At 37.6% G+C, this 25,104-nt stretch overlaps 1 non-coding gene across 1 annotated transcript; it reads left to right on the top strand.

The window, feature by feature from the left end:
* Nucleotides 1-9,048: 9,048 nt before the first annotated feature.
* On the top strand, nt 9,049-9,155 carry LOC145587040 (small nucleolar RNA R71). Its single transcript, XR_014101099.1, has one exon. It is a non-coding gene; the product is annotated as a small nucleolar RNA R71 (small nucleolar RNA).
* The last annotated feature ends 15,949 nt before the right edge of the window (nt 9,156-25,104 follow it).

Below are 25,104 nucleotides of genomic sequence, written 5' to 3'. Positions count from 1 at the left end.
AAGTACTTTAATGGTTTAATTGATTTATGATGTAGAAATCATGCTTAGATTGTTATTTTAATTCCTAGTATCATGTCTAGGGTAATTTTAATATTAAGTATGATTAAAAGTACGATGCTTCCTATGTTCTTCCTAATTTTAATTTATGTTAGTATCATGTTAGGGCTAAAGGTTTGATTTTTAATGCTTAGTGACATGCTAGGGTTTGTTATTAATCTTGTTAGTATCATGCCTAGGATCTTGCTTTTATTATGCTTTAACATTAACATGATTATGATTATTATTGATTATGATTGATTATTATTATTATTAATGATGTTGATTATTTATTATGTTGCTTGATATGCATATTATATTATAGTTTAATCAATTTAATCTATGTTGGTTGAATATTAATGCACAAACAAAACTATTATTGGTGATCACTAGTTGAATTATAATCATATTAGCCTAAACAAGATTATTAATTATCTTATTAAGCGTGATTACAAGTACAAATTCCCTCTAAGTATGCATAAAAGGCGTGATCAAGAAATAAAAATAATAATATCAAGCAACAATAATAACAATCATCATCATAATAATCTCAATAAAGCATAATAATATTAGCAAGATCCTAGGAATGATACTAACAATATTAATAACAAATCCTAGCATGTCACTTAACATTAAAGATCAAATCTTTAACCCTAACATGATATAGGAAAGAATAGGAAGCATCCCACAGAAGCATACATGATATTAGAAATTTTAGTTATTACCCTAAACATGATTTTAGGAATCATAAAGACATCCTAACATGATACTAGGAATTAAAATAATTAAAGCATAAATTCTATATTAAAAGAATAACAAAATAATGAAATTACTTACTTGGATGCCTCGTATTTTTTTCTAGTAACAAAAATACACGCGTTATTAACTTCAAGGAAAATATTCAATCAAACAATTAATTTAAATAGTTGAAATAGAGATTTGGGATCAAACCCTTAGAAATTATCAACCATTCACGTCTAGGACAAGGCAACTTCAAACTTGGCTAGGTGTGTCTAAAACTTGTGAATGTGGAATTTTGTAAGTGGGGAAGGCTTAGAAAGAGAATAGAGAGAAAGAATAAGCTTTTAACTTTAGAGAAAGAATAGAATTAGATGGTTGTGAATGAATAAAAACAGGGGGATACGACCCCTATTTATAGAAAAATAGTTCGGAAACCGATTGAAAAGAAATCGAGTCCCATTCGGAATAAAAAAATCTCCTGTTGCAAACGACAGGTTTTAGCGCTAGACGACAGGTATTAACGCCAACCGACAGACCTGTCGTTTGGTGCTGGGACAATTTTTTGCGGATTTTGTTTTTATCATATCTTTGATCCAAAATTCCAAATAAGTATAATATGTTGTTGAAAAGCTATTGAAGTCTACTTTCACTTTTTGCGCAATTTCATAATGTTCAAACCTAATTAGAATAAGATTTAAATATTTTGTAGATAAAAAGATATCGCCCAAATAGAGTGGAAGGGTGTCAGTTTTGGATAGAGTTTCATATTCCTTTCATATCTTTTGCGTTATAGCTCGGAATTAACATTATAATATATCATTGGAAAGATAATTTCAAGATCTATCCAACCATATATTATTTGGATAAAAATTATGAGGCACAAAAATAATATCTGACTGTCTTTGAACATCTTTAAATTCAAATAGAATTAAGACTTAAAAAAGGAAAGTTTTAAAAAAAGAAACTTTTTATTCAATTTCAAATTCTTTAATTTTATCTTTTCAAAAAGGATAATTAAGATCTTTTAGAAACTTGTGGAAGTTTCTAATCAATCCTAATTAGTTTAGTAATGGGATTAAACCTTTGGACCCTCCACATGATCATTGGGTCGTAGGTAAAATCCGGTTTGGGCCCAGTTTAGTATTTTGGCCATAACTTCTTCATTATATTCATCAGAATTGGGCTTATAATATATCATTGGAAAGGTCTTTTAAAGACCTATCCAACTACACTATTATTGGACCCTTATCATGGACCAAACTAAACTGGATTAAACATTTTTATAAATAAAGTACGAAAAGGAATATTTTTGAAAACGAAAAGGAATATTCATCGGAATTGGGCTTATAATATATCATTGGAAAGGTCTTTTCAATACCTATCCAACTACACTATTATTGGACCCTTATCATGGACCAAACTAAATTGGATTGAACATTTTGATAAATAGAGTACGAACAGGAATATTTTTGAAAACAGAAAGAAATAATTTTATTTAAAACAAGCGCATCACTAGACTTTTCACACTTTCACTTCGTTCGATTATATACGGATGTGAAAAGTATTCATCACTGGGTTTGATTTTTGGGGAGACACATTTGGGTGTCTACAGGCGCCAAGGCCTCTGGTGAATCTGGCGTTACAGCCCATGTTTGCCCCTAATGTCTGACGGTGACGCTAGTATCTTAGGGTTTTATACGTTTGGCGCTGGACATTTCTTGTGGTATCACCGTCTAACTTGAAAGTTTCTCTTGTTGATGCCTAAAACATTCGGCAAAACAAGCGTTAGGCTTGGTCGTTGGCATTTTTGCCAACGGTCGTCCGATGCCAAAGTCAGTATCTGTAATAAAAATGTAACTTAGACATAATAACTTGAATTTAAAATGTAATAAACTTAAAATCTTTTGATCATTAGAAATAACAACTTGAATTAGAAATGGTAAATCTTTAAGTGTGTCATGTTCCATCTTCGTGGAACAATCTTACCATCTTGAGACATAAGTAGGGATGTCAATGGATCCGAACCCGACCCGGATCCGTGGATCCAGATTTGTTTTTCACGGATCTAGATCTTCAAATTTTGGACCCGTTGGATCTGGGTCGTATCCGGGTCTGGCCCCTAGACACGGACCAGATTCGTTTACCCATTTTTTTAATTTTCCTATTAAAAAAAAACTAAAACTTTGTTGAAATTCGCTAAGCAAAAGTCAAGGAAAGGATAATTTTGTTGAAATTTTGTTTTGGATAAAAAGCACTAAACTACGAATAAGAAAAGATAAAGACGAATAAAATCAAGAAAGAACAACGCTAAGGATACGAGGGTGTCAAACATGATTAGAAAAAAGGGGAATAATCATAGTTATCATGAAGAACATGCCAAAGAACACAAGATCCTACCTAAACAATTCATTCTCATGCAATAGTCTAGGCAAATCAATGAAAGAGGTCTATGCTAATTAGGATCATTCTCATGCATCCCATTAGGCACAAGCTAACCAAAGAATAAAGGGGCACAATACATGGAACTCCAATTTTAACAACTCATTCTCATGCAATCATTAAAATAGAGGTGATCTAAATCTAGTTCAAATCATTTTCATGCATTTAAACTAGAAGGCAATCAAATAAAGTGCTACAATAATCTCAAGTCAATAAAAATCATATCTTTCATCAATTTAAGGCATGTAATCAATCCACTATCATCATTCATCCAACATTCAACACATATTTTCCACCCCCTTCCCCTAGCTAAAAGATTAGCCTAGAGAAAGGAGATTAAACATAATAGCAAAACCAAAAATATATTCAAGAAACACAAAACAAAACATGATTAAAAACAATGAAAACAATAATAACTAGATGAACTAAAAAGACTAACAAAAATAAGCAACAATAAAGCAAATAAATAAAGCTAAAGGAAAGGATTAGAGATTACTAGAGAGAGGATTAATGAAAGATGAAAACTTGAAGGAATTGCTTGATTGGAAATTAAACTTGACCAAAATTGATTACTTGGAAGAAAATTGAGCAATAATCTACTTTATCTCTCTAAAAACTATCTAATCTAACCCTAAGAGAGAGAAGCTCTCCTAAACTAATTAAGAAAATAGCATCATAGATCCCCCTAATTACCCCCCAAAAATGGGTATTTATCCTAAGCTATAAAAAGAAACTAAATAAATAAAGAGAAATAAAATAGAATATAGAAAATAAGAAAGGAAAATACAAAAGAGATAAAGTAAAAGGAAAAGGAAATTAAAAGAAAAAGAAAATAAAAAATAAATAAAAAAAAAAGAAAAACAAATCAGTCCACCAAAACCAAAGTCAGACCCTATCTCCTTCCCCTTCTTCTTCGAATTGAAGCTGCTCTAGAAATGGGGAAAATTGATCCCAAGCTTCACATCCCATCAAACAATATAAGCAACAATTACCCTTCAATCAACACCGCTCATTATCATAAAAAATCGGCATCAATAAATCAACACCATTCGATCTTCATAAGTAATCATGTGAGAAGCTCGTGATCGACCCACAATTGCGCGCCCGCACAAACATCGCACAAAGGTCGCGCAAATGCTACTGCCTCAACTCTAATTTTGGACTCCAATTTGTGCGCCTTCTGACAGGGCTGCGCGCCCGCGGTGGTCTGGGTTGGGCGAATTTGGAGGTTCGATTGAAGCTGCTGATTGTTGTTGGTGTTGTGTTCGTTGCTGTTGTTGGTGGTTGTTTTGTTGTTGTTGCGGTGGTGGAATTGAAAGGTGGGTCTGACGCGGCTGGTGGTTTGCGTGGTGGGTGCTGGTGTGATTGGAGGTGTTGTGGGAGTTGCGGAAAGGAGAAGGAAAGCAAGGGAGTGTTGCGATGTTGGTGTTGTTGATGGTTGTGGGGTTGCGCGTTGGTGGAACGCGTGGTGGTGTGTTGGAGCTGTTGGTGTTGCGTGGTGGTGTGTTGGAGCTGTTGGTGTTGCGTGGTGGTGTGTTGCTGGTGGGAGCAGGGGAGTTGCGAAGAGTGTGTGGGTGAGTGGTTTGGTGGTGATTGATGGTGGTTTTGGCGGTGGCTGGTGTATTGGTGTGATTGAAGGTGTGGTGGTAAGTGGTGGTGCTGCGTGTTGTTGTTGTTGGGCTGTTTTGCGTGAGGGGGAGCAGGGAGCAGGGGAGATGGGTGCGTGACTGGTGTGGTGGAGGTTAAGGTGTGGGGTGGTGATGTTTAAGCTGGCAGCAACAGGGCAGCAGTTTGCTTGGGAGCTTGTGCCTCGAACCCCGGACTTTGAACTCGAACAAGACTTTAAAACCCGAAACACCAAACTCGACCTACAACAAAAACACGAGGGTGAATTGGAAGATAAAATAAAATAAAAATAAAATAAAATAAAATAAAGTAAACTTAAAAATAAAATCAAAAGAAAATAAATAAAATAAAGTAAAACAAATATGAAAATAAAATAAAATAAAATAAGAAAATAAAAGAAACTAGGAACTTATTAAATAACAAGAACTAAAAACTAAAAATAAAAACAAAGAAAATAAGATAAATTAAATAAATTAAGAAAATAAGCTAAAAACTATTAAAAACTACTTAAATACTCGAAATCAAGATAAAAGACGAGAATAAGTAAATAAAGAAATAAAGGACAAAAAGGGTTAAATTATTGGAAAAATAAGCCAAAAAACGACTCAATAAACACCCTAAAAGTGACATAAAAGTCACTTATCAAACTCCCCCAAGCTTACCTTTTGCTCATCCTCGAGCAAATTAACATGAAACACGGGAGAAGGAGAATGATTTATTCAAGCAAAGCTAGAACACTAAAGGAGACAAGAATGTACACTAACTCACTTTCGTAGGAATCACGGTCACTTTTAGCAACTAATGACAAGCCCTTTAAACCCCTAGATCGCCCTAGAGGACGAGTGTGCTCTCGTGAGGGTGTCCTAAGAGTTTAACCCACAACTCTAAACAAAACCAAGGCAAAACAAAAAGAAAAAGAAAAGCAAAAACAAAAAGCAAGCACAACCACGACCAACATGACATGACAAGGCTTAAGAAAACCAAACAAGCTTTTAGATAGAAAATGCTCCATTCGGACTCAAAACATAGAGACATGCACCAAAGAATGCTCACCTTTCTTAATTAAATAAGGGAATACACGTTCCGAGATGCTCATGGTTGAAAGAGACAAACCTAAGCTAAGCATAGAGAACTAATGATTTCACTCTCCGCCCTAGCCCCATCCAAGACGGTCCACGTTCTCTCCACTAGCTTCAAATCATCCCTTAGTTAGCTCCTCATGATTCCTCGAGGGAACCGGAAAAAGAAATTTTTATGTGGAATCATAAGGTCATCCCGACATCTCAACTATGCATACTCTCTCCATAGGGTTGAAATCTATCTCCCTCCACCGGTCATTGACCTCACCCCTCTAAAGTCAAAGGGTCTTTACTAGGGTTGTAACGTAAGGCTAAGGGTCAAGGCGGGGCAAAAATTTGAAAATTTTGGTGATATTTCCTAAGTGAAGCAAAAGGGTGATCAAACCTCAAAAACAAACTCAAGAAATCACCAAACATCAAACAAAAATACCAATAATGCCATCTCCCCCAAGCTTATTCGACACCGACACTCAATAAAAACAAAAACGAAGTAACGCTCCCCCCCAAGCTTGAACAAAGCATTGTCCTCAATGCTTAAACTAGGGAGGAAAACGAAAACAAACTAATTTTAATTTTTTTTTTTTTATATATTTTATTTGTTGTCCTTGCCTTTTTTAACTTTAGACGGATTTTTCTTAACATTTGCTTTATTTCACACGATATATACAATTTACTTTTCTTGCTTGGTACAAAGAGCATAATACTTTCTCATTTTATTACAACACAAAACAAACTCTTAAACCGAAATGCTTCACAAACTAAGGGTTAGGGAAACGAAAGGTCATAAGGCTTGTAATGTGGCTCATAATCAGGAAAGGGAATAGGCTCAAAGGATTGGCAAGAGGAGCAAATGCAAAATAAAAACAAAATATGTAACAAAACAAAAAGAAGATAAAGAAAAATGAGAAAAGAGGTGCCCTTTTCCTCCCCTAGAGATGCTTGGTCACGATCTTGGGAGCTAGAGGACAACACAAGGATTAAGTTACGCATAGTTAAGGATCCTAAATGCCGCTCACAAGAATGATGAAGGCTACAACAAATGACGCTCACACGGGATAAGAAATAAGCAAATACCAACCAAGGGAATCCTATTCACCATAGAGAGCAACACCATCTTACCACTTTCCCGTGAACTAGGGGTTCAAACGTCCTCAAAAGTTCTAAACCGGGATACCTTAGCTTACAACGTGTCTAACTCAACCCAAAGCATTCTCAAACCGTGCAAACCCTCATCAACTAGGAAGATAAGCATTCAAAGACACATCATCATGAAAGGCACACAAATCCAAATGAATGAGCAATTCCAAATCAAAATAATTTCAACTCGTCATAGCCATGTTTGTCACATAAAAGGGAAAAACAACACAAAAACAAGAGGAAGAAATAAAAAGGTTCACAAATGAGGCATGTAATTCAAGTAAATCCCAATCGTCATACAAATGATCGTTGATAACAACATCAACGATCCCAGGTTCCTTAGAACCAATGCAAACACCCTCGAACCATTCAACTTCTTCCTAAACTAACCTTAAACTAAGCACTGAAAGAAAAATTAAAAGAGTGAAAACAAGAAAGGTCTCACCGAGATGTTGACTTAAAAGAATAATGGAGCATAAAATCGAGTTCACCAAATGTCACTCCGCTCCAAGCTTCCAAAATGCAACCTACAAGGCAAGACAAGACATAAAAGAAAACATTAAAAGAAAACAAAGAAAGAAAACAAAAAAGAAAAAGAAAGGAGGGGGAGAAAAAGGGGTAGAAATCCTCCGGGTTGCCTCCCGGGAAGCGCTTGTTTTTGGTCTCTAGCTTGACCCTTCACCTCCTTCAAGGTGGAATAAAGAAAATCACCCTCATCAACTTGAGGATTGAATCATAGATGCCCCCAAGCTTGAGAACTAGCATTCCTTGAGGTCTCAAATCACCACAAGGGAAAGGAGGGAATAAATCAAGAGCCAATGGTGGCTCATCTTTTCTTTTTCTCTTCTTCTTGTCGTTTCTTCTAAAAGGGCGATGAAGCTTGGAATCCTCGATATTAGGAAGGGAAACCTCACCTTCCTCAAGAGAGCCTTCAAACCAAGCAGGAACTTCTAGAAAGTCATCATACCTCATTGTCACTTTACCATCACATGGAGGTAAGCTCTCATTATCCATCACACCATCGACCACATCAACTCTACATACGCTCACCGCCATAGGGCTCTTCAAAATAACATTCTCAACTAGCCTACAAGGGAAGGGAACCGGGCCTTCAAACTTGTTTGGTTCACTAAAATCTAATGGCTCCTCATTTTGTTCTTGAACCTTCTTCTCAACCACATCCTCCACAACCTTGTCTTCCTTACTTTCATCCTCCTTGCAAGTTTCGAGATGATAAGCATATGAAGGGTTAGTAGATGATTGTAATGGGAGTTTTGCGGTTAAATGGAGAGAAGAAATGTTGGCTAGTTGTGAGTCAACAACTTCATTGTGAGATTTGATCTCTTGGAATTGTTGAGTGAGAATTTGACGTTGTTGAAGAATTTGGGTTTGTGTGTGGTCGGGTGGGGATTGTTCTTCATACGCTTGAGGATTTTGGTCATGATGTTGACCTTGAAAGTTCGCCATTTGGATGGAAGGGTAAGAAAAATTTTCGGTTAGAGGATTGAAAAGAGGTTCATCTTGGAGGTAGGAGTTTTCTTGTTTTGGAGGTTGTTGAAGTTGTTGAGAATGAGCTTGGGTTACAAACTCTCCTTCCCTCAAAGTCAAAGCCTCACCTTGCTTGGGATTGAACTCTCTACAATACGATGCATCATGATCCGTCCCACCACAACAAGCACATGAGAAATCAATGATTTGTGACAGTTTTGAACCCAAACCTACACTTGAGTTCAACTTGGAAAGACCTTCATTCAAGAGTTCAACTATGTGCTTAAGTTGACCGAATTTCTCCAACTCATAAAGATCACCTTGCTTTCCTTGGGACCTTCTTTGACCTCCCCACGAATAGCTAGTAGCCACCTCTTCAATTATAGCTTCAACTTGGCTTTGAGGGATCTTAATCAATTGGCCACCGGCACCCGCATCTAGATTGGTTCTTGAAATTGGCTCTAAGCCATCATAAAAGAATCTCATGAGCAAATTATGGTTGAATCCATGGTTAGGACATGCTCTAATCATATCCTTAAACCTTTTCCATGCTTCCCCAAGAGTTTCATCCGGTTCTTGCTCAAAAGAAGCTATCTTCCTCCTCATTTTTGCGGTTTGCTCATCGGAAATGAACCTCTTGAGAAAGGCCTTCGCAACATCTTTCCATGTGGTGAGAGAGTTGGGCTTCAAAAGTTTGAGCCATTTCTTTGCTCTTCTGGTGAGAGATTGCCGAAAGAGATGCATACGAATGTAATCTTGGCTCACTTCATTTGTTTGCATCATTGCACACAACTCAAGGAATCGGTCCAAATGCTCAATGGGGTCTTCACTTGCACTTCCGGAAAAGTGCTCAACTTGTACCATCCTAGAATATTGTGGATGGATTGTGAAATTAGACTCGGTGGTTGGGAGAAGTATACCACTCGTGAGCTCATAGACTTCCGGATTTCCAAACTCCCTAAAAAGAAGGTCATCCTCTTGTCTTGCCATATCTCTCTTTGAATACAACAAAGCTAAGCACACGATTAGCAATGACAAGTAGGATTAAAAAAGGCAAAATAATAAAAAGAAAGCAAATAAAATGACTCTAACAATAGCAAAAATAAATGCTAAACAAGCCGCTTCCCCGGCAACGGCGCCAAAATTTGATCGGGATTAGATAGTGTCGTTAGTCTACTAACCCTAATCAAATTAACAATTTATAAAACCTAAACTACCCTAATACGAGTATAGGGGTAAGTAAAGGGTCGAACCCAAAAGGAAGCATGCGAGCTAAACACTAAATTCGCTAAGCAAAAGTCAAGGAAAGGATAATTTTGTTGAAATTTTGTTTTGGATAAAAAGCACTAAACTACGAATAAGCAAAGATAAAGACGAATAAAATCAAGAAAGAACAACGCCAGGGATACGGGGGTGTCAAACATGATTAGAAAAAGGGGAATAATCATAGTTATCATGAAGAACATGCCAAAGAACACAAGATCCTACCTAAACAATTCATTCTCATGCAATAGTCTAGGCAAATCAATGAAAGAGGTCTATGCTAATTAGGATCATTCTCATGCATCCCATTAGGCACAAGCTAACCAAAGAATAAAGGGGCACAATACATGGAACTCCATTTTTAACAACTCATTCTCATGCAATCATTAAAATAGAGGTGATCTAAATCTAGTTCAAATCATTTTCATGCATTTAAACTAGAAGACAATCAAATAAAGTGCTACAATAATCTCAAGTCAATAAAAATCATATCTTTCATCAATTTAAGGCATGTAATCAATCCACTATCATCATTCATCCAACATTCAACACATATTTTCCACCCCCTTCCCCTAGCTAAAAGATTAGCCTAGAGAAAGGAGATTAAACATAATAGCAAAACCAAAAATATATTCAAGAAACACAAAACAAAACATGATTAAAAACAATGAAAACAATAATAACTAGATGAACTAAAAAGACTAACAAAAATAAGCAACAATAAAGCAAATAAATAAAGCTAAAGGAAAGGGTTAGAGATTACTAGAGAGAGGATTAATGAAAGATGAAAACTTGAAGGAATTGCTTGATTGGAAATTAAACTTGACCAAAATTGATTACTTGGAAGAAAATTGAGCAATAATCTACTTTATCTCTCTAAAAACTATCTAATCTAACCCTAAGAGAGAGAAGCTCTCCTAAACTAACTAAGAAAATAGCATCATAGATCCCCCTAATTACCCCCCAAAAATGGGTATTTATCCTAAGCTATAAAAAGAAACTAAATAAATAAAGAGAAATAAAATAGAATATAGAAAATAAGAAAGGAAAATACAAAAGAGATAAAGTAAAAGGAAAAGGAAATTAAAAGAAAAAGAAAATAAAAAATAAATAAAAAAAAAAAAGAAAAACAAATCAGTCCACCAAAACCAAAGTCAGACCCTATCTCCTTCCCCTTCTTCTTCGAATTGAAGCTGCTCTAGAAATGGGGAAAATTGATCCCAAGCTTCACATCCCATCAAACAATATAAGCAACAATTACCCTTCAATCAACACCGCTCATTATCATAAAAAATCGGCATCAATAAATCAACACCATTCGATCTTCATAAGTAATCATGTGAGAAGCTCGTGATCGACCCACAATTGCGCGCCCGCACAAACATCGCACAAAGGTCGCGCAAATGCTACTGCCTCAACTCTAATTTTGGACTCCAATTTGTGCGCCTTCTGACAGGGCTGCGCGCCCGCGGTGGTCTGGGTTGGGCGAATTTGGAGGTTCGATTGAAGCTGCTGATTGTTGTTGGTGTTGTGTTCGTTGCTGTTGTTGGTGGTTGTTTTGTTGTTGTTGCGGTGGTGGAATTGAAAGGTGGGTCTGACGCGGCTGGTGGTTTGCGTGGTGGGTGCTGGTGTGATTGGAGGTGTTGTGGGAGTTGCGGAATGGAGAAGGAAAGCAAGGGAGTGTTGCGATGTTGGTGTTGTTGATGGTTGTGGGGTTGCGCGTTGGTGGAACGCGTGGTGGTGTGTTGGAGCTGTTGGTGTTGCGTGGTGGTGTGTTGGAGCTGTTGGTGTTGCGTGGTGGTGTGTTGCTGGTGGGAGCAGGGGAGTTGCGAAGAGTGTGTGGGTGAGTGGTTTGGTGGTGATTGATGGTGGTTTTGGCGGTGGCTGGTGTATTGGTGTGATTGAAGGTGTGTGGTGGTAAGTGGTGGTGCTGCGTGTTGTTGTTGTTGGGCTGTTTTGCGTGAGGGAGAGCAGGGAGCAGGGGAGATGGGTGCGTGACTGGTGTGGTGGAGGTTAAGGTGTGGGGTGGTGATGTTTAAGCTGGCAGCAACAGGGCAGCAGTTTGCTTGGGAGCTTGTGCCTCGAACCCCGGACTTTGAACTCGAACAAGACTTTAAAACCCGAAACACCAAACTCGACCTACAACAAAAACACGAGGTGAATTGGAAGATAAAATAAAATAAAAATAAAATAAAATAAAATAAAGTAAACTTAAAAATAAAATCAAAAGAAAATAAATAAAATAAAGTAAAACAAATATGAAAATAAAATAAAATAAAATAAGAAAATAAAAGAAACTAGGAACTTATTAAATAACAAGAACTAAAAACTAAAAATAAAAACAAAGAAAATAAGATAAATTAAATAAATTAAGAAAATAAGCTAAAAACTATTAAAAACTACTTAAATACTCGAAATCAAGATAAAAGACGAGAATAAGTAAATAAAGAAATAAAGGACAAAAAGGGTTAAATTATTGGAAAAATAAGCCAAAAAACGACTCAATAAACACCCTAAAAGTGACATAAAAGTCACTTATCAAACATCGTACTTTTTTCGTTGTTTAAAGTTTTTATTTTAAAATATAAATGTACAAGTTGGTTATTTACTTTGTGTTTATAGATTAGTTGTATAACATTAATTTAGGTTGAACTTAGTAACCCGACGAAAGTTTGAAATGCATTTTTTGACCAAAACATTACATTTATTGCAAAATATTAGGCATGGTATATTGGACCCATTTGGGAATCGGATCCGTTAGACCTGTCGGATCTGGATCCGAGTCTCCATTTTCTAGACTTGACGGATCCGGGTCGGATCTAGATCCTTGTTACAAAGACGGATTTGGATCCGTGTCCATCCGGACCCGATCCAGATCCGACCCGTTTCCATCCCTAGACATGATTCTATATGCCCCCTTTCCTACGACGTCGATGATTTGGTATGGTCCTTTCCATGTTGGTCCAAGATTACCATATGTGGGGTTCTTGGTATTTTGGAAAACTTTCCTCAACACCTAATCACCGATTATGAAGACCTTTGCTTTAACTTTCTTGTTGAAGCATTTAGCTAGTACTTGTTGTTGTGTTGCCATCCTTATGAGTGTTGCTTCTCGCAATTCTTCGCTTGAATCTAAGTTAGTAACCATTTCTTCATCATTCTACTCCGTAGTCATAAGGTCATATCTTGCTGTTGGGATGCGAACTTCTGATGGGAATACTGCTTCACACCCATATACCAAGGAGAAAGGGGTCTGCCCCGTTGACGTCCTTGGAGTTATCTTGTTCGCCCATAGGACAAAAGGTAACTCTTCTTCCCATTTTCCCTTGGCATCTTTCAATTTCTTCTTCAATGACGCAATAATGGTTTTGTTGCTCGATTCTGCTTGTCCATTCGCCTATGGATATCTTAGGGTGGACGTACAAAGTTTGATGTTCCACCTTTCGCGGAATCTCCTGGTCTTTTCGCTGATGAATTGTGATCCATTGTCGCATACAATTTCGGATGGTATGCCAAACCTGCAGATAATGTTACGCCATAAAAAGATATAATTTCTTTGTCGCGTACCTAGGTAAATGAATCGGCTTCGATCCATTTAAAGAAGTAATCAGTCATGGCTAGCATGAAGACTTTTTGGCTTAGAGCTTGGGGTAGCTTGCCTACAATGTCCATACCCCACTTCATGAATGGCCAGGGGTATACTGTAGGATGCAACATTTTTGGCGGTTGATGCAATATCCCTGCATGACGCTGGCAATTATCGCACTTTGCAACGTACTGTTCTGTGTCCTTTCTCAACATTGGCCAGAAGGATCCTATTATCAGTAACTTGGTTGCCAAACTTCTTGCTCCAGCGTGGCTACTGCATTCTCCATCATGATGTTCCTGCAACGTTAAGGCTTGCAAACAGATCAAGTCGAGTCGGGTTCATGTTCGGGTCAACTAATTTCGGGTCAACTACTCCTCAACCTGAACCTGATCCATTTAAGTTTTCGAGTTGAGAAAACTAACCTGAACCTGATATTTTCGGGTTCATAACCTTATTTGACCTGATTTATTTATTTGGGTTTAAATCAGGTTATTTTTGACCTGAAATGACTTGATATTAATTGGGTTCGGGTCAACCCGAATGTAAGCTGTTTTGACTTGAATTGGTTTTTAAATTACATTATCTAGCAAATCTAATTAAAGATTAAATACCAAAATATATTATACTAATGCTACAACCAGAATTCAAAAGCATCCAATGTTTATTATTTTTTATACAAACTTCATACACAACATAGTTCTCAAACAAATTGCAATGTTAGAGAATAGAAGCAAGTTGAAACGAGGGCGATGTATGTATGTGACGCGTATGAAGATCCAAATCTGTTAAAAAAATGAAAATTCATCAATATTAAAGGACTCAATCTCTACAATACAAAAATATAACAGACACAAATTACAATCAAAACAAAATAATACAATACCATATATTATGGTTTGAATAGGAATTAAAACAACATCAAAATAAGGCTTTTAATAGCATAGAAATACCAAAAAGGAGTAAAAATAAAATCCAAAAACATGCACACAAAATGAAATTGAAATTACTTTAAAAAAAACATATAACCCAGCAATATAAATCTAAATTATATGAACAAGACAACAACAGAAGACATGCAAGATAATATAAAATAAATTAAATAAAAAATTATATGAACATCACGTATAATTTATACAAGACCATACAAAATAACAATAGAATTTAACAACATCAATTTTCAGCATATTAATTATATAATAACAACAAACATCTAAATAAACCGTATTGTTACAAACAAACAAACAAAAAAAGTATAAAAGAGAAATTCGAAATAGCAAATTACCTTGAAGGGTGAAGTCGTGAATGTTTAAACACTTAAACCATGAAGGAGAGGAAGATCTAAGGATGGAAGAGAGAGAGAGAGAGAGAGAGAGAGAGAGAGAGAGAGCCTAAGACGACCGAGGAAATGAGGAGAGGCATTTAGGATTTTAGCCCTTTAAGGTTTTAGATACTAGTTACATTTGGGCTTGGGTTGAATTTCAATCTAAGTTTGTTCTTTTTTTTAATTTTCGGGTTAAGTGGGCCGTTTTCGGGTTGAAATTTTCAATCTTAACCTAACTCATTTAAGTCGACTCATTTAATTTTGCGAGTCGAAAATCTCAACCATAACCCACTTTTTTCGGGTCGGGTCAGTTTTTGCCAGCCCTATGCAACGTTGTCTACCTTTCGTTGCCACAAGACATCTTAGCAGAAGACCTATTGAAGACACTTTAAACAACACGTTATGTAAAATGGTGTATCGGGACGCCTTATACCTGACTTTCCTTGCCTCGAGAGGGTCATCTGGTAGGATGTTGTCTTTCAAGTACTTTAAAATGGGCGTCGTCCAATTGTCTTCAGCAGTAATTTCCATGACATCCGGTGTTGATGTGGTGTCGATTGATGGCGTTGCTAAGTGGACAAGGGGTATGCTAGTGAATGGTGATTTTCAAAGTGCTCACCCAAGGTTGGCTAATGCATCGGCCTGAGTGTTTTTGTCTCTGGGTATTTGTTTCATGGTTTTCCAAAAACCCTTGAAATAAATTACCTGTGCATAATTGTAAGGAGGGTGTTCCCATCGTAGGGGATCCTTCTCCTTAGATGCCCATGGCCCCTTAAAGCCTAGGACTTTACACTTGTTATGGTGTATTAGGATTTGAATTCCTGACTGTTTGGGAGACCTTTGAATTAGAGATGATTCTATCATATACGCTTTTTTGTAACAAAAAGTAGAAGTCGCCAATGAGTTTTAGATAAAACCCATAAACCTCGTTCATTCCTTTCTCCCAAGTAGAGTTCAAGAGATATTTAGCCTGAATCATAATGCCCAAATTGGTCTAGAAAACCAGAAATGAGTTCGGGAGCGAGGGTACTAAGATAGCGTTCCCTTTAGAGGGGAATCGCGATCTAGCCCTAATGCGGCCTCTACTAGCTCTTCCTTTGCACAATTTCATTACCAAACAATACATGCAACGTGATACCTAAAAACTATGTTAATTGATTTTATTTACACACATTAATTCACATAGAAATTACATCGTAAGGTCGTTATTCTTATTCAATCAAATTCGTGAAAAGAACAATAAAATAAACAATATTCGCCTTGACTTAGGTGATCAACCAACAATTATTTTATTCAATTCTAATCTTGATTAACGAAAGAATACTATGTGAAATCAATTAATTTATTATTTTAAGGCGATTAAACAACACTAATTAATTAATTAAAGTTCTTTTAAACAATAAAAATAATGGTGATTTAACTAAGTGCTCGGGAATTTACCACTTCTCTTTGCTAGATCTCCGTTTAGAACACTTATGGACTCCTTCTTGTTGGGGAACCTCCACCGTAGTAACAAAATATCGAAAAGGGTGAGTGTTTAGGACAAGAGGGTTTGGATGCACAAGTTCACAAGTATTCTGCCAGAGTTTAGGTTAATTTTCTATGTCTTGAAGCCTCGGATTAGGGTCTTATTTATAGGGAATGATTAGGTTTAGGGTTTAGAGCATTCTGCCGCAACAGGTGTCGCGCACAACTGAGTAGGTCGCGCGCGGTATACGCGTGCAACTATTTGTCTTGCGCGTAGCTCTATGGTAAGATTCGATTTTCCAATATTTTAATATTCTGAATCTTACGCGAGCGCATCTCTGAAAGTTGCGCTACTGCTGAGCGTGACTTTGTGAGATGCGAGCGATATTTTTCGCGACAGCTTTTATTTTAACCTAGACGCTCCTAAATTCGTCATTATTGGGTTTTAAGCATGGGCTTAAGCCTAATTATGATCGAGTTTAGTTAATTTGGAACTTATGTTGGCCTTGTTCTTTTGTCTGGGCTAGTCTTTTGTGTTTTCTTTACTTTGATCCAACACGAAGATGGTTTTATTTATCGTCATTGCACTTCCTGTCGGGACAGGAGGCTAAAAGTATATGTCTACAGTTAGCCCCCACTTTGATCGAGTCTAGAATAGACGATGATCAAAGTAGTCAAGGAAAAATCCAAGACTCATTCTGCGAAGTTCTCCAAGGTTAGAGAATCTTTCAGTAAGGTTTAAGGATGTCGAAACAGTCCTTGGTTCGCTAAGTGTTTGAAACAAATAGATATTAAGGCTAGAAAAAGTTTCCCCTAGTCTTAATGAGCTAAAGAATCTAGATTGATCCTTTGCAATTGTAGAACGCTTTTACAAGTAAAGGTGTTCTGGGTGATGTCAAGTCATGAGAAGAGATCGGTTTTAAAAGAATAAAAGGGGATGATTTCCTCCCAATCATGTCATCGTCGGTCTAAAGTCCCTCGATATGTCATTGAAACTCTAGCCCGACTTTAACAAAGTAAAAAGAATGAAAAGGGGGTTTCGATATGCGAATCGAAAAGGGGTCCGGTATTCGAGCCGGATGTCCACAAGATAGAAATACATGTCTCAGGATTGGAGGCATATATCTAAATCCAGTGAGAGAGAAGAAAGTCAGCAACTCTCTAAGTAGTTTTTTCCACAAGATGAGTAAACATGTCTCAGGGGGCACTTGACTACATGGGTGAGACATCGTTCCATCGCTCTTTATACAGGGGGTGGACAAACACCCTAACTGTCCGATAAGTTAGTAAGCTCACTAACTACCGTATTTGCTTCCCTTCATGAAGTGCTTGTTCCTGAAGGTTCGGCGCGCCTATCTACTCGTGAGCTAACGCCTACAGTAAATAGTCTACCTTTTAGTTCCGAGAGGTAGATCTCGCAAAGCTTGGGCTGTTGTAAAATTTTACGCAACACCTACGCCGTACAATTTTACGCTATACGCTACGCCATTTGCATTTTTACGCTGCATGAAAACCCCTTCCTTTTGCTTCGTACGTGAAAAAGAAGAAAACTCGGACACTTATATCGTCAGTACAGTAAAATGACAAACCTGTCTATGGGTGCTTTTACGTAAAGCACCACCACGGAACGTCTTAAGTCACGCTTATGAAAAACGTTCAAAACGTATGCTTGGGGAAGGCACAAAGCACGGTGTGCATGCAAAGATGATGCTTGGGCTACTGCAGCTGCCTTGGTTGCTGCCTGGGTTGCTGCAGCTGCCTGAACAGCAGCCTGGGTGCTGCAGCGGTGCTGCCCCGATTCGGGGTTATTTATTTATTTATTTATTTATTTATTTATTTTTCTCTTGCCTAACGTTGATGTTTGCACCAATTACAGAGTATGTTCCATATTCTTGATGAGCCAGCCAAGAGAAAAGTCTTTGAAGCTTTTGTACAAGAGAGATTCAAAAACTTCAAGAGTTACTTGAGGAAGAGATGGATCCATAAGAAAAGAAGGAGAAGACCAAAGAAAAATGTGACTGCTGATGGAGAGGAGGAGAAACCTGATAAGAAACCGTGGGATTTATATCCACAAATAACGGTCAAGGACTGGGAGAAGTTTGTGGAAAAATCTTCCACTAGGACCACACTTGTATGTTTTTATTTATCAATAGAGTATGCTATTGATTTTTAGTTTCTTACAAAGACTGATGCTAACATATATTTCTGAATGTGTAGGAAAAAAGAAAACAAGCTAGAATCAATGCCGGGAAGAAATTGTATAGCCATCATATGGGTTGTAAGACATTTGCGGAGTCTAGACCAAAGTGGATCAAAGCGGGTCTATACCCCAAATGCGTGCTTTCATCATCTGATAAACCACTTTCTTCCACGGTCACAACTTTGGTTAATCGTGCAATTGACTGGTGGTGTGCTAAGCATGGGATCGACAAGAAAACCGGCAAGTATGTCATGCAACCGGATAAGAAAGTAGTAGCAGATGCACTTGTAAGCAAACTTTACTACTTATTAATTATATTTTCTTGTCAAGTACATCTTACTTAGAGCCGATAACGTTTTGTGTTGTTACAGCTCGAGCATACTTCAGAAGTGATTGAAGGCAAGCTGACTCCAAGCATCGAAAATGATCCTTTCACCTTAGCTTTGGGAAAACCATACCACCCTAGGCGAGTAATTGGTTTTGGCGGGAAACAACTAGGGTGGGAGAAAGTGATGGGTTCAGAATACACCAAATGAGGAAAAGGCAGATCAAGTGTTAATTCGCCACATCGTATTGATGAGAATTGAAGGAAAAGGAATCAATTAAGGCGGAGATACACGCGGAGCTGCAAGAACAGATGCAAAGTCAATTCAATGCCATTCTAAAGCACATGAACTTTCCGCTTTTGCCATTTCCCTCGAGTACCCCAGTAGACTCATGTAGTCACCCAGGAGGCCCCGAGGACGATCCAGTAATTGAGAGAGAGGTAATTTTAGTACAAGGACGAATTACGTCATATGAAGTTCGTCAAACGAGGTCGTTTGCATGTTTAATTTTTTTACTTTTGCAGGATCCTAGTCCTATGGATGCAGAGTCATTGAAGAGAGCAAATCCGATGCCTGAACCTTTCCCAGATGTTAAGGTAAACTTCACTACGTAATCGGCTTTTCTTATGTTAGGCTTTCGTTTAATATTTCATAACTTATGTCCTAACTCCTAATCAAATATGTAGGAAGAGACGCCTTATGAGCTTCTTCACCCCGGGGAAAAAAATGGTGGACAGTTGCAGTTGGTGGGGTATGGTAGTGCACAACCTTTTGACAAGGTTCATTTTAAGTCTAATATTAGCACCCATTACATCTCGGTCGGGATCGATTCTATAGTTGCTGGGTTTGAGGACTTACCACTACCGGTGCCTAGCCCTGGCGCTTCATGGGACGAAGCCCGAGGCTCCCTCTCCCTCTAATCTAACCCTACACCTCGCTCGCCCAGGCCCGCCTGCAGGTCTTCGAAAAAATTGATATACTTCTCTAATGATCTGGTAAATCGTTTAGGGGTTTTAGCTCGATGAGTTTCCCTATGCTTCAAGACCAGTTTCAAGCTTATCACAAGGAACGATTTCTTCTAGTCAAGTCGTGTTTTCTCTTCCCGGACTCGGGTGCTTTGACCTCTGGTTGTGTAGCCGATGATTTACTGGCCCTTTCAGAACCAACTCACGAATCAACTAAAAGCCCCTCCGAGAACCATCTGAATTCACTCAAGAACGGAAATCACTCCCTATATAGCCCGGAAGGAATCGACAGATGCTCTCTTTCTACTCGATCGAAACTTTAATCGAAAGTAGACTCCTTGCTTTACGACTTAAGGTCTCTGTCTCTGGCAACGGAGACTTGCGCCTAAGGGGTTTGAGAGAGACTTTTCGCGCTGACCCTACTTCCGATACAACCGGAGAGACTCCAGAACTTGAAGAACTGGCCTTGGAAGGAAATGAGGAATATGATTTTTTTAAGGTGCGTGACGCGACCGGTAGCTTTGTGCAATGGCCACGTGATCGGTTGAGGTTGGTAGGAGGGGTAAGTAAACATCACTTGTATGTAGCTACTTGTATGTAACTAGATTAACATGTGCTTTGTGCAATGACCATGTTCTTTTATGTTACTAGATTACTATGGAAAATCAGTCCGCTAAAAGGAAGAAGGTGGAGAAGCCAAAATCCAAGGAAGAAGGTCCTCCGAACATGGAACAAGGACAAGTGTCGAAGTAGAGTTCGAGAGCTTCTTGTACTCCACTGGTAGAAGTCGATGTCCTTAAGTCGCTTTTGAAAGCATATACTTTTCTTCACAACCGTGTTAGTGAGTTGCCTACGGGTACACATATTCAAGTGAAGTTGCCTAAGGCATTGTTCCACTATGATGAGGATGCGATCGCATACATTTCTAGATAGGATGTGACGGAATTTCTAACCGGTTCCATGCTTAACATTTCCATCATTCAAACTTTCATGAGGTAAAGTAACGAGACTGTTTCTAAACATATTGTATTTTTGATATTTTCGTACCAAAACAATGCAACTAATAATTACTTGCACACATTACTTTCTTGAAGGTCACTACGGACACTACTAAAATTCGGCCAATTTGCAACCGTTTTTCTACGACCGTCATGAAAACGGTCGCAAAATATTAAATTTGCGACCGTTTTGAAAGCAGTCGCAGATTTGCGACCGTTTTTAAAGCGGTCGCAGATTTGCGACCGTTTTTAAAGCGGTCGCAGATTTGCGACCGTTTTTAAAGCGGTCGCAGATTTGCGACCGTTTTTGGGTTATAAAACGGTCGCAAAGGCATTTAAATAGTTTTTAAAAATAAAATACATGTCAAAAATAATTCAAAATAAAAATAATATTGTTGCGACCGTTACTAACGGTCGCAAATTTGGACAATTGCGACCGTTTAAGAGTCGGTCACAAATTTCTACAATTGCGACCGTTTGAGAGTTGGTCACAAATTTCTACAATTGCGACCGTTTGAGAGAGTCGGTCGCAAATTTCTACAATTGCGACCGTTTGAGAGTCGGTCGCAAAATTACGACCGCTAATGCCGGTCGCAAAAAATCTATTTTTTTTTAAAAAAAAGGGTTATATAAAAGGGGAGAGAAGCACACCCTAACCCTAATAAGCATACAGCCGCTCCACTTCCCCTCTCTCATTTTTTTCATTTCTCACGCCTCTCTCCTCTTCCTTCTCTCTATTTCCTCTTCTTCTTTCCTTAATTAGTTTCCCCTTCTCCTTTTGTTTCCTCTTATCCCCGATCTCTTTCCTCTTCTCCTTTTCCTTTATCCCCTTCTTCTCTTACCTCCGTTCTCTTTTACACCAGTGCTAGCTGCCTTAATTACTCTTCTTTGGTGATTCTTAACTGAGCAATAAACAAATTTTGATAAATTCAACGAGCAACAAACGATTTATGGTGTTAATGGTCAAATTCGACCATAAAAATTCCAGATCTGGAGTTTTTGTGGTCGAATTCGACCATATGAACCATTAGAGGAAAAAATATTAATAAAGGTGGGTTTAATTTATGTTGGATTTATGTTCGAATTTGTGGGTTTGATTGTCGAATTTAGGTTCGAATTTGTGGGTTTAATTGTCGAAATTAGGTTCGAATTTTTTGTTAAATTTAGGTTCGAATTTGTGGGTTTAATTGTCGAATTTACATTCGAATATTTTGTTGAATTTAGGTTCAGATTTGTGGGTTAATTTGTCGAATTTAGGTTCGATTGTACGTTTTTATTTGATTTTTTTGTACTAAAATTATGGGTTTAATTGTTATGTTTGAATTTTTTCGTTCGAATTTCTGGGTTTAATCTTTGTGTTCGAATTTTGTTGTTCGAATTTTTGGGTTTAATTGTTGTGTTCGAATTTTTTTGTTCAAATTTCTGGGTTTAACTGTCGTGTTCGAATTTTTTTGTTCGAATTTCTGGGTTAAATTGTTGTGTTCGAATTTCTGGGTTAAATTGTTGTGTTCGAATTTCTGGGTTGGAATTGTTGTGTTTGAATTTTTTTATTCGAATTTCTGGGTTTAATTTTTGTGTTCGAATTTCTGGGTTAAGGGTGGGTGGTGGTGGGTATGGGTGGTTGAAGGTGGATGAAGGTAATGGTGGGTAGAGGCGGCGACTAGTGGTTGTGTAGGGTGGGCAGTGGTGGTGGTTTGGGTGGGATCTGGGTTTAAGGGTGGGTCTTTTTCTTTTTTTTTTTGTTTTTTTTAATACTTTTAGCGACGGCTTATGACGGTCGCTAAATTCAATATTTGCGACCGTTTCATAAGGCGGTCGCAATTTCTAATATTTGCGACCGTTTTTTGAACGGTCATTGAAAATAGGTAAAACGGCCGTTAAAAATTTGCGACCGTCAAACGGTCGTAATATTTTTTTTTTGCGACCAAGATAATAACGGCCGCCATGTTGCGACCGTTGCCGGTCGCAATTATGTTTTGCGACCGTTTTTACTATTTTTTGCGACCGTTTACGCCGGTTGCAATTTGGCCAATTTTTAGTAGTGGGAGCTCCTAAGTAGTAAACTCGATGGTGAAGCAGCATTTGGGTGGTTATGCCCCGAGCAGACCTCCATAACCAAATGCTTGCATAACCCTCGTGATGTGATAGATTACCTTGAACGGGCTAGTAGAGAATCAATGTGTACGGGAAACAAGTTCATATTAGCCCCTTTCTTTGAGGAGTAAGTTTAAATATGTCACACTTAAGTTGTTTGTTAAGTATAGATGTTGACATATAACACTTGATGGATTGACATTTGCTTTAATATATATGTAGTCTACATTGGAGCCTTATGGTGATTGGTGTTTCCAATAACATAATCTCATACTTTGACTCGCTTGTATATGGCCACCAAGGAAGTTGCTAGTGAATAACCTATTGAATAGGTACATACCGCTTCCTATATATTGTTTTGTATCATCACCTAAGTCATTGAGTGGCTATGTTCCTAAATTTACGCTTTTTTTTTTGAAGTGTTACGAAGATGTTGAATTGTCGTTCGGTTGCTGGTCATACGTGGAAATATTCGAAGGTAACGCCTTGATATATTGATTTATTTAATAAAATTGCCTTGAGTTATGGCTATGCATGACTTGTTTAACTTTGTGTCATGTTAGTGTGCGCAACAAGACAACAGCGGTGATTGTGCCCTGTACGTGATGAGGTTTATGCTTGACGTAGTCAATAGGCGCATTGAAGCCCAACATATTGAGGAGGTACCTATATATTTTTACTTTTTTTCCGTTCGATTTTGGATAAAAGTCGTCCTAAAACTAAGTAGAATGCTAATTTGCTATGATTTCAAACATTAGACACCTAAGAATAGTTGTAATTGACATGTTATGATAAAGAAATAGCTCATTAGATAAGAAATGTAGAAATCGGGCAAAGTAGTAGTGAAATAGACGATTTTGGGTACAAGCCAACCAAATACTTAGTAAAATGATCTTTTGATATGATTTCAAACATTAGACACCTAAGACTAGATAATAATGAAATGTCATGACAAAGAAATAGTTCATTAGATAAGAAATGTAGAAATCGGGCAAAGTAGAAGTAAAGTAGGCGATTTTGGGTAAAAGTCGTCCTAAAACTTAGTAGAATGCTAATTTGCTATTATTTCAAATATTAGACACCTAAGACTAGTTATAATTGACATGTTATGATAAAGAAATAATTCATTAGGTAACAAATGTATAAATCGGACAAAGTAGAAGTCAAATAGGCGATTTTGGGTAAAAGTCGTCCTAAAACTTAGTAGAGTGCTAATTTGCTATGATTTCAATAATTAGACACCTAAGACTAGTTATAATTGACATGTTATGATAAATAAATAGTTCATTAGGTAATAAATGTATAAATCGGGCAAAGTAGAAGTCAAACAGGCGATTTTGAGTAAAAGTCGTCCTGAAACTTAGTAGAGTGCTAATATGCTATGATTTAAAATATTAGACACCTAAGACTAGTTATAATTGACATATTATGATAAAGAAATAGTTCATTAGGTAAGAAATGTATAAATTGGGCAAAGTAGAAGTCAAACAGGCGATTTTGGGTTAAAGCCGTTCTAAAACTTAGTAAAACCTTCTTTTGATGCGATTGCAGACCTTAGACACCCAAGACTAGTTAATATGGGTCTGCTCTGAGGACAAATTAGGTCATTTGAAACAAAATGCAGAAAATGGGAAAGTGACCACCCGAGGCAACTACAGCACCCGAGGCAACAACCTCGGGTTATGCCAAGCAGATGCAAGCAGCCACCAGGAAACTGCAGCAACTGCCAGGCAATAGCCCAAGCAGCCGCAGCAGCAGCCGCAGCAGCCACCAGGCAGCTGCAGCAGCAGCCACGCCACTGCAGCCGCACCCTAGGCAGGTGCAGCAGCCGTGCAAGCAACCGAGCAGCTGCATCAGCCATGGGAAGCAGCCCGGGGATTAATTTTTTCGCCTTGTCATTGGCACCTCATGCAATTTTGTGTAATTTTTGCGTACTTGTTAGTTAATAAGCTAAATAAGTCACTTATGCCGATTTTTGTTAAAAATCGTACTAAAACTTAGTTGGGTGCTCATTTGATGTGATATCATAAATTACATGCCTAAGATTAGGTAATATAGGCATGGTATGAGAAAAAAAGTTCAAACAAAATAAAATGTAAAAAATGGGCAAGTAAAAGTGGAATAGGCGATTTTAGGTAAAAGCCGTCCTAAATCTTAGTAAAATGATCTTTCGCTATGATTTCAAGCAATAGACACCTAAGACTATTTAATAATGATAAGTTATGATAAATACATAGTTCATTAGATAAGAAATGTAAAAAATGGGCAAGTAGAAGTGGAATAGGCAATTTTGGGTAAAAGCCGTCCTAACACTAAGTAGAATGCTAATTTGCTA

Source organism: Chenopodium album, chromosome 16, assembly GCF_948465745.1.
Source record: "Chenopodium album chromosome 16, dcCheAlbu1.1, whole genome shotgun sequence".
Lineage (NCBI taxonomy): Eukaryota > Viridiplantae > Streptophyta > Magnoliopsida > Caryophyllales > Amaranthaceae > Chenopodium > Chenopodium album.
The sequence above is the reverse complement of the archived record's forward strand: the minus strand, read 5'-3'. Positions and strand labels throughout refer to the sequence as shown.